The following is a 17308-nucleotide window of genomic DNA, read 5'->3' as shown; positions in this document are numbered from 1 at the left end:
ATTTATATTTGTGGTGTGTTTTAGTGAGCATAGACAACAGTTATTTACACATTTTAATCCTATCCCCCCCCCCCCCCTGTTTTTTTTACTTCACTCTTCCTCTATCTCCCTGTCAGATTTGACACTGACATATAAAGACTAAAGGAAATAGGGTTACAATAAAAATAATAAAAATATCAAGGGCAGCCATGTATATAATATGTCTCCCTTGCTAGAGCAAATCTGTCAAGCAAAATATGGCACACAGACAACTGTTCTGTATGTTAGGATGCTGGACAAGGCAGGGTAAAAAAAAAAACAAAAAGAGAAGAAGTGGATGCACCAACAGAGGAGCAGAAAATATAAACATACTTGGGCAAACTGTCATCTGAAAAAACAAACAGCACAACTGCAAAAATAACTACACATCCGCACAACTTATCAACTTATCAATAGATATTGCAATATTTCTTTAGTGATTATATTAATTAAGACTTTGCACAGACTTCTGTACATGAAAACAGCTAAAATGTTTCTGCAGTGGACAGGAAATGTAACCATGACAACCACCTGCTGTGGTCAAAACTACCAACGCTGTCTGAGCTCAGTGTGAAAGGGAAGGAAACAGAGGTGTTTCTTTTTATGGAAGACAAGACGTTAGAAAGACATTAGTCTCACATGCATGTCAGATGTAACGTCTCCTTCATCATTACTGTTGATGCACATTAGAAGATTTTCTGACTGGCTGTGCAGCAGGACTGGATGTGATGATGGATCACTCTTTTCTCTGTGTGCTGGGGTTATTCTGTAAGTACATTACTGACTTTCTGTCTGCAGATTATAGAAAATATTTCTATATAGTGAGAATGACTGTGTATCATTGGTTTAATGTGTTTCTCTGAGAGCCTGAGAAGAACAGAGCTGTGTGTTTCTTGCTAATCAGATTGTTGACTCTCATAAGTAAAACATTCAATTTACTTGGGGGGGGGGTACATATTCTGGCAGACCCCTCTGCCAGAATATTCAGCCCCTTCCATTTTTGACTCCAGATGACTTACAGCCACCAAATTCACAACATCAATCAATAATCACGGTCTGACTCTATTCCCAAAAAGTAAAAAATTGCTGGGTCCAATAGGTTCCAATTTACTGAGGAGGTCCATATTCTGGCAGATGGGTCTTCCAGGATATGGACCCTTATGGACCTACAACTGAAAGTGATCCATGAATGGTGTCTTGTGGTTCGGTTGTATGGGCCCCTTTTATAATGGAAACACACAAAACAGCGTACCGGACCACCAACCAAACCGAACCAAACTCCTCAGTTGAAACGAGGCTTTACATGCCGTCCACATGCGAGTTGCTTCAATCTTCAACTGTGCTACATGTGAGGGTGTTTTTCACAGCAAGGGAGCGATTTTCGGCTCAACACTTATTGCTCTCGGCTTCCGTAAAAAAACTATTTCAGACAGTATGCAGAAATCTTTCTGATGAGTTTCTGCCATCAGTATAGACGCTGAAGTGAAGACCAGTTAATGATATTCAGTCTAATTCTTTAGACAAACTGAAAGGGAAGATTTAAAACTTACAGTCAAAGGAGTTGGTGATCATGTGGAGAGATTCTGAACAAAAACACAACTGAGAAAAGTCCAGTCGGCTATAAATTGTGGTATTTAAAATGTAATCTCATGAAAATTATTTTCTTTATATTTAAATAGTATTGAATAATATATTTAAGTAGCCTCTTACAGTCATAGCACCTTCACATATTTTTGTCATCCAACACTGAAACACGGTGCAAATTTAGAGCCAGCAGAACCTCAGTTGTCTTAAACATCATGGTCTAGTGTCGCCACTTTGTGGTAGAAAATGGGATATGAATTCACACAAAGCACAAGCAGACCAGAGAATTTGATGCACAGGGACCACCAGCTCAGGATCTCCAGGCATCACGAGTGTCATGCAGGTTTTAGATCAGGGATCTAACAAACATACATTACGTCATTATCTAATTCAAACTTCCTTCATTCTTGTTATTATAGGAGCTGTGTCTCTCAGTTTTGTGCAGCCATCAGATCCACTATATTCTTGTAAAATTATTTCTAGTTTTGTGTTTATTTGTGTGAGCAACACAAAATCTCTTAATTTTTGACCTTATGTTTGTATGAAATATGAGTATTGGGCTTGTCTTTTACATGTTCCTGGGTGTTCAGATTTCATGGAGTCTCTGTTTATCTTGTTTCCTGTTTTGTTTCGTAAAACATTTTCATGTGTGTGTTTGTGTGTGTGTGTGTGTGTGTGTGTGTGTGTGTGTGTGTTTGTGTGTGTATGTGTGTTTGAGATTTACTTCCCTATCACACCTGGGCCCCTTTTCAGGAAGCGAGTTTAGTAAAAACTCTGAGTTGGCTAATTCTGAGTTATGGGAATCTGGGTTTTCGGTTTCATAAAGCGAGTTCAGTGTAACTCTGTTACGACGAGTCAAACAGATATGGTTTTTTAACCCCAATGTGCAGACACAGACCAACCAGAAGGCAGAGGATGAATCAAATAGAAAAGAGTTTTTAAGGAAAGTTCGAGATGAATATGGAAACAGTCTAATCCAATTTCAGGATCCGGTGACCGCAGTGGTTCGCAGCTGACCAGACAGAACGGGCGGGCAGATAGAGTGTGGCGTGGAGCCGGTAGGAGCTGGAGATGAGTGAGCGGATCAAAGCTGGGAAAACAATTCAAGAAGTTGGCGAGGCAGACAGGGCTGGCAGGATCCGTAGCACCAAGAGCCTAAGCATAAGACAGATGTTGTTAGTTATAACTAACGACATTTGAGAGGCCACGATATACCAGATGGGTAACTGGACGATCCAGCGAGGAATGTAGAATGATCCGGTGTTTAAGTACTGTGGTGGCTTGATTGATGGATGAGATCCTGGTGTGGAGATCAGCCCAGGTGAGGGGATTGCTGCCTTGGAATATTCTTGTAACCCTCCTGGCCAGGAACAGACATGACACACAAAACAGACAGAGGGAGGCAAACGCATACACCAGGGCAATCCGAGAACACACACACAGGGGAGACATACAGGAACCCTAACAAACTCTGAGTCAGTTACTTTGGCAACAGACTCCGTGAAGCTAACCTGCTCGCTGGCAGGTTTTCTTCAACTAATCCTGAGTTTCTTCTCCTCTTTAACTGCAGCCTGCAGACTGAAGGGAGTATCAGACAAGGCATGTCCATTTTGTTGAAGAGCCAGTTGACATCAAAGCACAGTTACTCCACAGATATCTATGTCAGGAAAGAGTGATCAGATCCCACTTGGCTCTTTTATCGTTCCCTTGTGATTATTTGTTTGAGCATCAACGTTTTTCTGCACAATCAATCATGTATCTGAACAATATTCTCAGTCCTCATATTTTCATATGACACATCGTGGACATGCTCTCAGTTCGGAGCAAGTTCTTTCAGCTGCACTTCATTTTTTTGCCACCGGGAGTTTTCTTTATAACATCAGTGACGCTGAGCATATTTGAAAAGCAACAATCTGTTGGGCTGTGAGAACTGTCAGTCGTATGCACTGAAACGTTTGCTCTACACTTTTGTGGTGTTCCAAAGTCAGTTACAGCTACTGCAGCTTACTGTTCTGTACTTTGAATATCATATGTGATGCAGCCCACATCATCAGTAAAGTGGAAGCAAAGTGGCCTGGGTCTGTGCACAACTCTCGAGTCTTTCGTGAGTGTAAACTGAGTGCTAGATTTGTCCGTGGTAAGTTATGTACATTAAAATCAATATTTTATTTGACCTATCACTGCTAAAACATGTTATATTTTATCCTGTATTATAGGAGAGTTTGATGGTTCCTGCTAGGTGACAGAGGATACCCCTGCCAGTCTTATTTGCTGACCCCTTACCTTGATTCTGAGCCCGGCCTGCAGCATTGTTACAACTTAGCTCACTGCAGGACTCAAACCAGGGTAACTATTGGGATGCTTAAGGCCTGCTTCCAGTACCTTCGTAGGCTCAGAGTCACCCCAGACAGGGCATGTGGCATTATTGTGGCATGTGTCATTCTCCACTACATTGCCACAATGTAAGGAGGCCCTGATCTCTTGCTGACTGTACATAAACAACAGCTGGTGTACTGACACAGTGACAGTGGACAGTCAATGCTCCACGTACATGGAGTTTGTAATGGTTAAATGCATGCCTGTGTATCTTCCGAGGGAGCTAACAGTGGTGTTTGTGATAGTTATGGTAAATGGTAAATGGACTTGTACTTATATAGCACTTTTCCAGTCAGTTTGACCCCTCAAAGCACTTTACACTACATATCACATTCATCAATTCACACACACATTCACACCTCGATAGGCACATCAGGAGGGAACGTGGGGTTAAGTGTCTGGCCCAAGGACACTTCCACATGTAGTCAGTGGAAGACTGGAATCGATCCACCTACCTTCTGGTTGGAGGACATTTCAATTTACTGGAGAATAAATGCCAACACAATATTTTAACAACATATTTTTGGGAGACTTTTCCAGTAATAACTAATAATAATATTTTCTGCAAATATAAATAAATATGAGTGAAGTCTGATTATTTGACTTTTATTATGCTGGTTTTTCAAAACAAACCTCAAAATTCATGTGGCAGAGATTAAAATGACAAAATCTAACTGCAATACTGTTTTATTTATTTATTAACCTCAGTTTTTTGTTCTTTCTGTAGTTCTTCGAGCTGCAGCAGCAAAGCAAAGACAATCATTGTATGAAACTACTGTATGTAACTCTGTTATCAAATATCAGACATGTTCAGTAGCTTCTGTGTTTATGATGCAACATTTCATTTATCCTCTTTATTTAAGCTCAAGCTGCTCATTTCACATCTTTTAGGCACTTGGTAACATATTAGTTAGTTACACTTTAATGCAGCGTTTCTCAATCCATGCCCTGCATGTTTTAGAGGTTACCCTATGTCAACACACCTGCATGAAATGAATGGATCGTTAACAGGATTTAAAAGAACTTGTAAAGCTCATTAATCTGAATTTGTGTGTTGGAGTAGAAACATGGCAGACATGAGCCATGAGGACCTGGATTGAGAAACACTGATTTAATGTATGCAGATATGTGAATGCAGCAGAACTGGAAATATGCATCATTATTTAATATGATATGATCAATCCTCCATTTATATTAATTTCACCTGGTTAGAGGTCATGTTTCTTTCTTAATATGTATTGTTCTATGTTTATCTATATTTATGATAATTTTATTCTTATATAAAATTAGTTTTAGCAGAAAAAAAACTATTTTTATTTACCTTTGTACATGTGTGCTGGTGTGTGATATTTTTGTAAAATGTGCAAATAAAAAATGAAGCACACAGTTTTTTAAAGATTAAGATACATTATGAATTCAGATCAATTTGGTTTTTTAAATGTTGGAGCTTTAATAAGTTCCTATTTTTTAATATTAATTAACTAAATTGTTTCCATGTGTTTATTTCTTAATTTGTGTTAGTATTAGTTGCCATGGTGATAAATCCTAGTAACAGCGAACCAGCATCTTGATGTAAATATCTGAGCTGATCTTGAAGTTTCATCATTAAATCACGAACACACCAGTTCTACTCTGTAGTTGTACAGGCCCACAGTAAGGACCAAAACTTTTCTTATGTTCTCTAACAAAACCTTCAAACTGAAGGAAGTTGTTCTTGTATTTTTACATGTTGGTGGATGAACTCACATTTAGTCATCTCAGGGATAATAAGAACCATCATCTGACTGAGGTAATGAGCATATTGAAAAAGAAAAGAGTTTCATGTTGCAGTCAGGAAACAGTGACAGACAGAAGCTCTTCAGACATCCACAATGTCACATCATGAATCATCATTTTACACATTTACTGACTTATTTATTTTTCTATATAGTGATTTGTGTTTTTCTGTATTTTGTGCATGTGGTTGTTATGATGTTGTTTAAGATATACTATCTATATGAGATCACGTAGAAACCTTTAAATAAGAATCCAACATGTTTCAGGATCAGCAGGACAGGAAGTGTAGACACACACTAAACCATGCTGTGTTTAAAGGAAGGAAGCTTTGTGTTAAAGCAAGTTAACAAAGAGAGAAGTTAGAAAAATCCCACATTTATTATTTACACTACTCATGTTTTAACTTTGGTTTCTCTGCTGGTCTTGACTTCTCTCATGGTTTACTTTCATTTTTCTGTCTTTGTAAAAGGAATTTGTCAGAAGTGTGAGGATTAGTTGAGAGGATGAGACTCATTTTATTCTGTGTGCTGGATTTATTCTGTAAATATGACATGAGGACTTCTTCTGTTTAAATCATGGATATTAAGGAAACTGGATCAGATGAAATTAGCTATCAGTCATTTTCACCAGTGTCTGAGAATCTGAATGAAGAATTTGGGTGTTTTGTAGATGGGATTTTGTAATTTAAGTTAAATATCTGAGTTAGAATTTATGTTTTTTACCATTATTTGTGCTTATGTTGTACTTTAAACAACTCTGGTTGCAAATGTTGATCCTTTGTTCATTTCTGTTGTTTCTACCTGGATTGAAGGGCTGTATACACTCCTCTGCACTGGACACACTCAAGGTGACACACTTTAGTTTTTCAGTTATTTCTTTGTAAATGAATCTCAGCCTGTTGCCTCACTGTTAGACACAAGCTGACTTTTTTGTGGATTATCAGATAATTTCATTGTATATATCTACACAGTGTGTCGGCTGGCAAAGTGTACGCAGGTGTTAAACATTTGTTGTTGTTTTCTAGGAGCTGTTCTGACCATTGATCCTAACTGGTCGACTTTTTATACTGGAGAGTCTGTTACCTTCATATGTGACATGAAGGAAGGAACAAACACTGACTTGGAATACAAAATCCTCAAGGATGGTCAAGAATTCATTCCCTACAACTCACATCCACTCTATGAATTAACACTTTTACATTTAAGTTATAAAGGTGAATACCAGTGCTGTGGTCGTCTGAAGACTTCAAATGATTCAAAGTGCAGTAATAAGATCTTTTTAAATGTTCAGGGTAAGTCCTCTGTTCTTTCAACATGACTAATTTGACTGTGACTAACATTTTTTAAGCTGTTTATTATTGTTTGTGTTTTTGGATGATAAAACAGATAAACCCAGAGCAGAAGTGACAGCAGGAACAACAACCATATCAGTAGGAGGCAGCGTGACACTGAGCTGCTCTGTGGACAACTCTGCTGGATGGAAATACCAGTGGTTCAGACGAACCTCACACACTTCTGAATATCACCTTAAAACTAATGATGAACAAAACAGAACCATCAGTGTGTCACAGGGAGGAATCTACAGGTGTAGAGGAGAGAGAGGAGATCCAGCCTATTACTCTGATATTAGTAATGAAGCCAGTATTAATATAAACTGTGAGCAATTATTTTATATAAAAACAAATTATTTTATATGAAAGTTACATGTAACATTTTCTGATGACATTTCTGTTTGTGTTTTTCTGTTCATATCTATGGAAACAGTTTCCAACCAGGTTGTTGTAACACGACAACCTGACTGGCCTCAGATTTTCAGTGGAGAGAAAATCACTCTGACATGTGAGATCCAGGGAGCAGAAACCACTGAGTGGATGTGTGTATGGAGACATCTTGGGTCAATTATACCGCAGATTTCCAGTAAACAGTTTACTTTCACTGTTTCTGAGCTCAGCAGTGGAGACTACCAGTGTCAGTGTAAACGCAGAGATGACTCATATTCTTCAACAAAGTGGAGTGAAGCCATCAGACTGTCAGTATCAGGTCAGTCATGTTTGCTGTGTGTTCTGTCCAGATTAACAAGCAAACTGTCACATAGAAAAGAAACAAAGGACCTCAATTTGACACAAGGCTGTCGATAACCTGCAGGGAAGGAGAGACTGGAGAGAGTTTAAGTAAAGCTGAGCACAGGTGAGGATAGGGAGCAATCAGGGAAGCCCAGGTGGAACAAATGAACCTGATTAAGGAAGCAATCACTAGAGACCTGGAAGAAACATGAACCATGACAATTAAATAATTACTACAATCCGTATGAGCAGCCAGCACTTCTGTCCAAACAGCAGTAAATCTTCTTTGTAGACAATCTCTCTGATTCCTGAAATAATGAATCATCAGGTGAATATGTAACCTTCTTCTTCAGCACAGCTTCATGCTGCAATATTAATTAGTATAAATCATATCAGCACCTCCTCAGTAGAAGTAAAATCACAATAATTGTCTAATAACTTAACACACACGCAAAATTCTCCATTTTAAATCAGTTATTTTTACATTTTCTTTGTTCCACTAAATGCCATGAGTTAACGGTAAATTATCAGATTAAATGGTATCAAATATATTTCCAACACATCAAACAAACAGCAGTAAATGAGACAAAAGTGTCTCAAGTGATGAAAGAAAGGAAACTTTTTCCAGACTAAAATCACGATTGTAGATACAAAGTTTACGTCTTCACTTTTTAACCCGCTGGTACCAGACGTCCCGTGGACGGGACATGACAATAAATATGTATTTTACTCAGTCTATCTTCCAAGTAGCTTCACATGTTATACGCCACTGGAAAGCTGAGAGTCTTGAGATCTGAACGATGTAAACCTTTCCAGGCTACAATCATAACTCTAGATTCAGCTAACACTTGTTTCAGAGTAGTCGCAAACACAGTTTATCTATGAAGCCATGCTGTGCTCCAGTAGCAGATGATGCTGCAACAAAAACGCTCCTGTTTCACCAGCAAGGCTCCAGTAAAAGTCGTCCAGTAAAATAGTTGGTCCACAACAAGTTTTTATCTATAAAAACCTGTTTTAGGTAAAAATTGCAGGATTTATTTGACAAAGCTGAAACCAATTAGGAAGCTGTTTTATTATTTTTACTTAAATGTGAATCTGATCTTTAAAGGTTTTTTTTTTTTGTTTTGTCCAACATCAGTTTCAGCTGAATGTGACCTGGAATCAGATTCAGTTTGTCTACATTTAGATTTTATTAGGGCTCTCAAATGATTAAAATTTTTAATCAGATTAATCACAGCTTTCAAATTAATCATGATTTATCACCATTTGTGACTAAACCTGAAATTTACCCGTTTTTACTGTATTGTATCAACAGAACGAAACAATGCTACAAATATTTACTGTTAACTGACCTTCCCTTGGGTAAACATCAGATGTCCAATGGTCAGTAAATGCAGCATGTAATGTTCTTCTAGATGTTGTTCTAAACCATCTCTACCATGTTGTAGATAATAATTCAGAATTCATATATCATCATCTCACCAACCGTCTCCATGGTGATAAATTCTGTAATAAAAGCAGCAGATGTGACGACTGAAGTTAAACAGCCAACATTGATGAAGAAACTCTGATAAAACTGATGATCTGGATAAAAACACATTTTTCCTTTTATAATTGAAGTGTGAGTGTTTGTGCAGCAGCATCACCCAAAGTAAACACCTGCTGATAAAATACATCACTGGCTGTTTGTTTTTCAACTTATTCTTCACTTTTTTACATTACATGATCACTTTAGTTGTAATAATCACTTCAATATTTCATAAAATCTAGACCTAAAAAAAAGGTCCCATTTGTGCCCCTTTTCCTGGTCAGCACTCCTGCCTGACCCCCCATCAGAACTTTTCTAGACCCGCCCCTTCATAGCTGGAGTATAAACCATGTCTACCACCAGCAAACTACTGTGTTAGAGAAGGTCCTGCCAAAAACAAAACTTTTGGGGTAAATATGTGACGTGTGAACCATGAACCGCTAGTTTCCTCCTTCTCAGCTGAAACATAAACAAACACAACAAAAGCCGATCAGCTGATCACAGACAGTCGTCATGATTCATGGAACAACATGAGAGGAAAGGAAAGAAGCAGCTGCTGCACAAACTGATGACCAGAGATCCTCTAGAGCAGAAACGTTGCTGCAAAATGCAGGATAAGTTTAAAAAGAATGAGAGGAAAGTGAAAGTGTAGCTCATCATTTCTATCTTGCCTCTCCACGTCCCACATTCATAACAGAGAGATGATGGATGTATGGGGCATGTCATGCTGCACAAGCGTTAATTATGTTAAAAATATTAATGCACTTAATTACATAAATTTGTTACCACTGTTAATACGTTATTTTTGACCGCACTAATTTTTATTTAACATACAGACATGTAAGCAGAAGGTTTATTACAGCAACAAGAGGAGACATAATTAGTCAGTTCCATCTCTCAGATCATTTTAAATATGACAATATGTCAGAAAAGATTTAGGCCCAATCCCATTTCTCTTTGTTACCCCTTCTCCTTCCCCTACCCCTTACCACTTACCTCTTAAAAAAGGAGCTAGAAGGGGTAGGGATGAAAGTTAACCCCTATGGATTGGGACACCCCTTCAACAATCACATACGTCATCAGTAGTCACTAAAGAACATTTTACACTGGAACTGGAAGCAATTTTAAATCAAACAAAAACAATAAATATATTAAAAAATATTAAACATGGGGCTCAAACAGGGAAAACAGCTGAAATATCTCCCTCATCACTGCGTGTCAGTCCAATCTATGAGCAGTGAGTGAAACGCTGCTGCGACGCAACGCTGCTGCGACGCAACGCTGCTGCGACGCAACGCTGCGTCTTTTTGACATATACGCCGGGACACCGGCCCAAAAGTAATGCGGCCCACTGGGATCCTCTAGAACCTCTCCATTAGCCGGCATTGCTCTTGATGTGTATTCCAGCGTGAGAAATCGGAGGTTTAGCGTGAGAGCATAAGAAGCAACTCAAATGCGTGAGTCTCACGGCCGATGCGTGACAGTAGCCCTGCAAACAAATGCAGCGTATCGGCTCGCACAGGTTAGTGTTTCACCACGATCTCGTGCTGCAACATGCTGCTGTCAAATATGACATGAGAGAGATCACTCCTCAAGAGCGTTCAGTCGAGATACTCCATAGTGAAACCTGTTGTCATACACAGTCTATGGTGAAGTAAGATGTGGGGGCAAGAGGTAGCACATGGAAAATAAAAACAAAAGTAGATGACAAGTGTAAAAATCCTGGACCGCTTCCATTAGCAAGTTTTTAAAAGATGATAGTGGTGTAGCGATTTAGTGTCATTAAACATTAAAGAAATTTAATAAAATTTAAATAAAATTATTAATTTGAATTATTTCATAAAATTATACATTATTAGTTAAAATATTGATTATACCTCGGGCACCACCGCACAGATAACTCTTAATACTAATCTAATGACTGTGTGGACACCATTAGAGTACTAGATTAATTATTTTAATAAATTAATTAATTCAAGCTAGTCAGATCAGTCAGTTATCAATTGATCAGTCTCAGGACGCTAACGACATGAATTCTTTAGTCGAAGGGACCCATAACATGGTTCAAAGGAGGAGTTTCCAATAACCTGAACAGTTTGGATAAAAATGAAATATTTATTACTAGTTTAATGATGCTTAAATGAAAAGGAAATAATTACAAAGGACTCCGCATGGGAAAATGAATCAAACATTGTAAAATGCAGAATATGGTGTTCAAACCAGAATTTCAATGTAATGTGTCAGAATTAATGAAATGTATGCAAGAAATGAAAGAAAACTTAATTAACCTGTGGTGTTAATTCAACTAATGCTTAAGAAAACTGGGAGAATAAAAAATGATCTCTGAATCCTAAAAGGAAAAGAGGGAAAACTGAATCTGATCTGTTTAAAGCTGGAAGTTTAACTAAGATGTAGAACTGCTAAGGTCACTGTCAGACAACCAACCATTCCTTGGCAGACAAGCAGAGGAAGACCCGGCAGCACTAGTCCAGTTCTGTCTGACTAACGACCGTTGTGGTGATTCTCAGCTCCAGGGGAGGCCTGAGTAGGTGGTAGCCCCGACTCGCAGCTTCCAGGGAGGAAGGAGGCTTGTCCCATGTGATGGTTCATAGGCGTGAGTCCGAAGGCTCTGTCTGCTGGTACGGTCTGGTACCACGGCTCGGCTGGTGGTATCGATGATGGACAGTGAATGGTTTGCAGTGGTAGGTAGGAGAGAAAAGTCCAGCTTTGGATCAGTTCCAAAAGAAACTCTGTAGAACTGGTTCTGAAGCTTTTGTCAGCCTGTGATAACCAGTTATCAAAATTTTAAAAATCTAGGGTTAATATTAAAAGTCCAAAAGATAAAATCATAACTAAAGAAAAGAGAAGTATCAGCTGAAAAGGAATAAACTAAACGGAGTTAATCAGTCAAAAAAGGAAGAAAATCAATCTTGCATCTTGAATGCAGGGCACAAACTTATTATCTGTAGTGATGTTCTTCACATCACGGCAAACTTAATTTTCCAGCATCATCTCTCTCTCTCTCTCTTGTGCGTTCAGACGAAGTGTCCTAAGAAATCCATGTCTCTAGGACCTCTGAGAGAAATCTAAGTGACTCTGGAAAAGAGCCATGTCTGACAAGGATGTAAAACTCCAGGGGAGGTTGAAGACAGACTAAAACTCTTTGTTCTGAGTTCAGAAGTGTTAGTGTGGAAACGCCCAAGGGTTTTGGTCTGAAATCCTTTTCAACCAATCAACGGTCTTGTGGGCTGGTTTTGGATCAGATCAGATACAAAGGGCTGGTCTGATCATTTTGTAAAAAGTATCAAATTAAACATTTTGTCTGTATGTCCACGTTTTTAAAGCCTTAAATGAAACATCATTAAAATCATCAGTGAATCATTGAAAAGACAATAAAATAGTAAGAAGGTTATATCTCAAACAAACTAATGTTGATAAAGTTTCAGATCACAAATTAATCAAGCTTGTTGATTAAACCATGTACAAAAAATTATAATGATTATATGCATGTGCATGGTATCAGAATGAAACACATGAATATATATATATATATATATATTTAAATTAACCTTTTAAAATCTTTTTAAAATCATGAGTTTAATCTGTTACTCAAAGAGATTCCTTTACGCGGTGTGACACAGAGAAAATTTTACCCCTTTGGAATGTAAGAAAACCACTTCTTTGGGTGTTTCCAGATGTCCTGCTTCCAGTTAAGATTGCCTGAAAAAGGGGGTTGCTTATCAGTGGACAACGTACCGGATGAGTACCATCTGGGAATCATAAAACATTTAGTTCATTAATTAAAAAGGCAGATTTGTGTTGCAGAAGATTAAAGTTCAGAAATTTCCCAGATCTTTGATATAACTTAAACAAAGTACTCCGAGTCCAGGTTTGGAGGGTTGACCTTCTTGATCTGTAGAGCTGAAAAAAAAGTCATAAATCTGAGTCCTGGATTTTTCTGACTAATGAGTGAAGATGCAACAGTGTTTTTCTAATTATGGTTTTAGAAATCAACAGATACCAATGTGTTTATCTAAGAGAGTGAAGAGAGGGCTAACTGACCAGGGAACACAAGCTGTAGTGGTGTGTTAAAGGAGGATCTGGTAATAAAGCAAATGGCAGCTTTATAAATGGTGTCCAGTTAATAGAGGAGTGTTTAGAGGCAGCTCTATAAACGACATCACTGTAGTCTATCATTGTGAGGACTGTCAATTTAACCAAATGATGATTTGATAAATGTATAAAATATGATTTTATGTAATTCATTTTTGAAATGAGTCACATTTTAATAATATGTTGGTTTTATTTTTCCTTTAAACTCACCAGCCAGTAAACCCAGAGCCAGACTGGCAGCAGAGAGTTCATTCCTACCAGCAGGGGGCAATGTAACACTGACCTGCTCTGTGAACCACTCTGCTGACTGGAAGTTTAACTGGTTCAGAGATGGGTCAGTCTATCCTGCAGCTCAGCTCAGAAATAACAATGAACCAGGTGGAGTCATCAGAGTCTCACAGGGAGGTCTGTACCGCTGCAGAGGAGGAAGAGGAGAACCAGTTTTCTACACAGAAGACAGCCATGACGTCACCATCGAGGAAACTCGTGGGTTTCAATGATTTGCTCTAAAACACAACAATAAATAATCTTTGAATGTTTTATCTCTTATTTTAATCTGTAGAAAAAAGTATAATTTGTTTATAGTTTATATTTTATTCATTATCATATAAAATGGTTTTGTTCATCTTCAGCTGTACCAGTTGTCCTTATTTTTTTCTCAGTGGGAAAAATAAAGATAAATAAATGAATAAAGATTTTGACATGTGATTTATAATTTCAGGTTTTAGATGTGAAAGTTGGTCATTTTTGGTGCCGTTCTTCATCGGACTGGTTTGTGGGATTTTTCTGCTTCTCTTTGTGCTGCTGTTGTGTTGCTACAGAAAAATAAAAGGTGAGACCTTTTTGTCACTTATTGAAATGACAGAAACTGATTTACTGAAAATGATTAACAATTCTAACTTGGTTAAACAAATTAATTATACAAGAATCCATTTTCCATCTCTTTTGTTTATTTTTTACAGATCCATGTTGTAACAGGTTGGTACACGACTCATATTAAATTAGAAAGATAACAACCGTTTACATGATATGATTCTCATTAAATGAACATTATTTTAATTTTTCAGGTTGAATCAGATTCTAAACATCGGCAGAGTCTCTGCTACACAACAATCAGTCAACGAGAATGAAACTCAGGTTTATTCCTCTCTCCTTCATGGTCAGTCCTACAAATAATGTCTCAGTTTCTAATTGTTACATAGCTGGAGCTTCAAAAATCAGATAATGCGGATGTTATTAACCTTTTACTTCAAATTTCTCTACTCTAGTCTAATCTAGTTTATCTCAGAACAATTTGCCCTTCTTCCATTTTAAAACAGTCACTTCCTGTTACTTCAAAATAAAGCACTTCAAAATAAAGCACTGCAATTGCTCTAAGAAACTAAATGATTCGGGATGCCCAGTCTGCCGCATCTGGGTGGGATGTGATGGGGGGGCAGATTTGGGGCTTGCTGTCCTCTGGTCTGCCAGGGACGTCCCCCACGTCTGGCGGTGTTGGCGGCTGCTGATCTTGGCCTGCCAGGGCCTGTGTCCCGTGTTATTAAGTTGTCCAGTGGGTTTATACACTAAGAGATCCTTTTGTTTTTTGTTTTCTGTGAGTGTATCTGGTACTTGTTGTGGTATGTTTGTGATATGTTTTTTTTTTTTTTTTTAAACTTTATTTTTGAATTTCACAATATATAATTCAACAATATACAAAGAATAGAAACAAAATAACCCCACCCCTGGCTCTTACAAGACAATAAAAACAAAAACAAACAAACAAACAAATAAACAAAAAAAAAAACAGACAGGTCAAACATCTAGTGCATATAACCACGTAGTTGGCCATATATTAAGCATCAAAAGGGAAAAACTTTACAAACTCCATAAAAGAATTCCAGGTTATAGAAAATTTCTGTTGTGATGCCATCACTCGATATCTAACTAAGGCAAGAAAGCAAGCACTTCCTTTAACCACTGTGAAAATGACGGATGTTTATCTGACTTCCACTGGAAAAGAATGAGTCTACGGGCTAGCAATGAGGCAAATGCAACAGCATTAGTCTGGAAACTATTCATTTTGAAAGTTGGTGACACAGCACTGAAGATGCTTATACGGAAATCAGGGGGCAAGTCTTGTCGACTTATACGAGACAATACTTCAAAAATACGTCCCCAATAGTTGTCAAGACGGGGACAGATCCAAAACATATGACCTACTGTGGCTGGGCTATGACTGCACCTGGGGCAAGCTGGATCTACACCTGGAAAAATTTTAGACAGTCTTTCCGTAGAGTAGTGAAGCCGGTGCAACACTTTAAACTGGATCAAACCATGGCGAATACATAAAGAGGATGTGTGTATACGAGTTAAACAGGACTGCCACTCCACATTGGACAAAGCAACACCAAGATCCTTTTCCCAGGCATCTTTTGATATGTTTTTAATCTGGTTATTATTTAGAAACTTTGTTTACTGGCAGCTCTGTTTTTTGTAGAAGCAGTAGGAAATTTTCTGGTGTGTTTATGTAAAAGTGTAGCAGTTTGTTGTCTGGGCATAGTTTGGATTGAGGGGCCGTTTCTTCTATCTGTTGTGTTTTTTTTTTTTTTCTGCTCTTTCTTTTTTCTGCTTTCCTTTTTGCTGTCTTCATCCTTTTTCTGTCCCCTCCTATCAGGTCCAACAAGATTAGATAGATTCCAAAATTCAAAGAAAATAAATAAATAAATTCATCAGATTATCAAGACGAGCCTTAACCCATAATGTTCCCCTTGGAATAGCAAATTTGTTAGACACAACACAGCAGCCAGACTATCATTCGACTTGCTAAGATGTTGGACAGGTTGATAAAAAAAAAAAAAAAAAAAAAAGAATTATCCAACAATCCAAGAGTAAATCACCTGGACCTGATAATTGACATCTTAAACAGATCTGCAGCATCTGTGAGGTCTCTGGGCCAGTTGTAGAGAAATCCCCTGGACTATGGGTACCACTGGCCTTATATAGGTTCCCAGACAAAGAACAGTCCTAAGCTAACATGTGGAAGCCCTGAGACTTGTATATGAAATCATGTGATGCTGTACCCTATAGGGTTCATTGAGTTGACCAAGTTCATGTGGTACTGCCTACTCTAAAGGTTGTGGAGTTTGCTGGATCCATATGATACTTACAGAAACAAACCCTAATTCCTAAATGTGCTTAGTACATCTAAACATGATGATACTGCCTACATGATGCTAATAATTAGACACCACACTTTCACCATTATTCATCAGACTTGTGTAAGAAATCAAGAGCACATTAAAAATACCACCCCATACGAACACAACACAACAGCAGCACATTGTCTTTGTGCTGCTGTTGTGTTGCTGCAGAAAAAAAGGTGAGACCTTTTATCACTTATTGAAAATGGTAGAAACTGATTTACTGAAAATGACTAACTATTCTAACATGGTTAAACAGATTAATTATACAAGAACTCATTTTCATCTCTTTTTTATTTTTTACAGATGCATGTTGTAACAGGTTGGTACATGGCTCACATTAAATATAACAACTGTTTACATGATATGATTCTTATTAAATGAACATTATTTATTTTTATTTCTCAGGTCTAATCAGATTCTGAACATCGACCGAGTCTCTGCTACACAACAGTCAGTCAACGAGAATGAAACTCAGGTTTATTCCTCTCTCCTTCATGGTCAGTCCTACAAATAATGTCTCACTTTGTAATTGTTACGTAGATGGAGCTTCATAAATCAGGCAATACGGATGTTATTAAACTTTTACTTTAAAGTTGAAGTTAACACGAATGAGAAACGCATCACATCTAGTTTAACCCCAGCCTCACAGCAAGAAGGTTGCTGGTT

The 17308-nt window shown here is 37.9% G+C and overlaps 1 protein-coding gene and 1 long non-coding RNA gene across 2 annotated transcripts in view; both read left to right on the top strand.

Annotated features, from left to right (window-relative positions):
- The window catches only part of LOC121640055 (low affinity immunoglobulin gamma Fc region receptor II-like), a 201463-nt gene that overhangs the window by 182219 nt on the left and 1936 nt on the right, over nucleotides 1-17308 (top strand). The window lies entirely within an intron of this gene.
- On the top strand, nucleotides 671-6920 carry LOC121640081. Its single transcript, XR_006010335.1, has 3 exons — nucleotides 671-786; nucleotides 6566-6601; nucleotides 6779-6920. It is a non-coding gene; the product is annotated as an uncharacterized LOC121640081 (long non-coding RNA).

The sequence above is a fragment of the Melanotaenia boesemani genome, chromosome 5 (assembly GCF_017639745.1).
Source record: "Melanotaenia boesemani isolate fMelBoe1 chromosome 5, fMelBoe1.pri, whole genome shotgun sequence".
Taxonomy (NCBI): domain Eukaryota; kingdom Metazoa; phylum Chordata; class Actinopteri; order Atheriniformes; family Melanotaeniidae; genus Melanotaenia; species Melanotaenia boesemani.
This window is presented reverse-complemented; position numbering and strand designations above follow the sequence as displayed.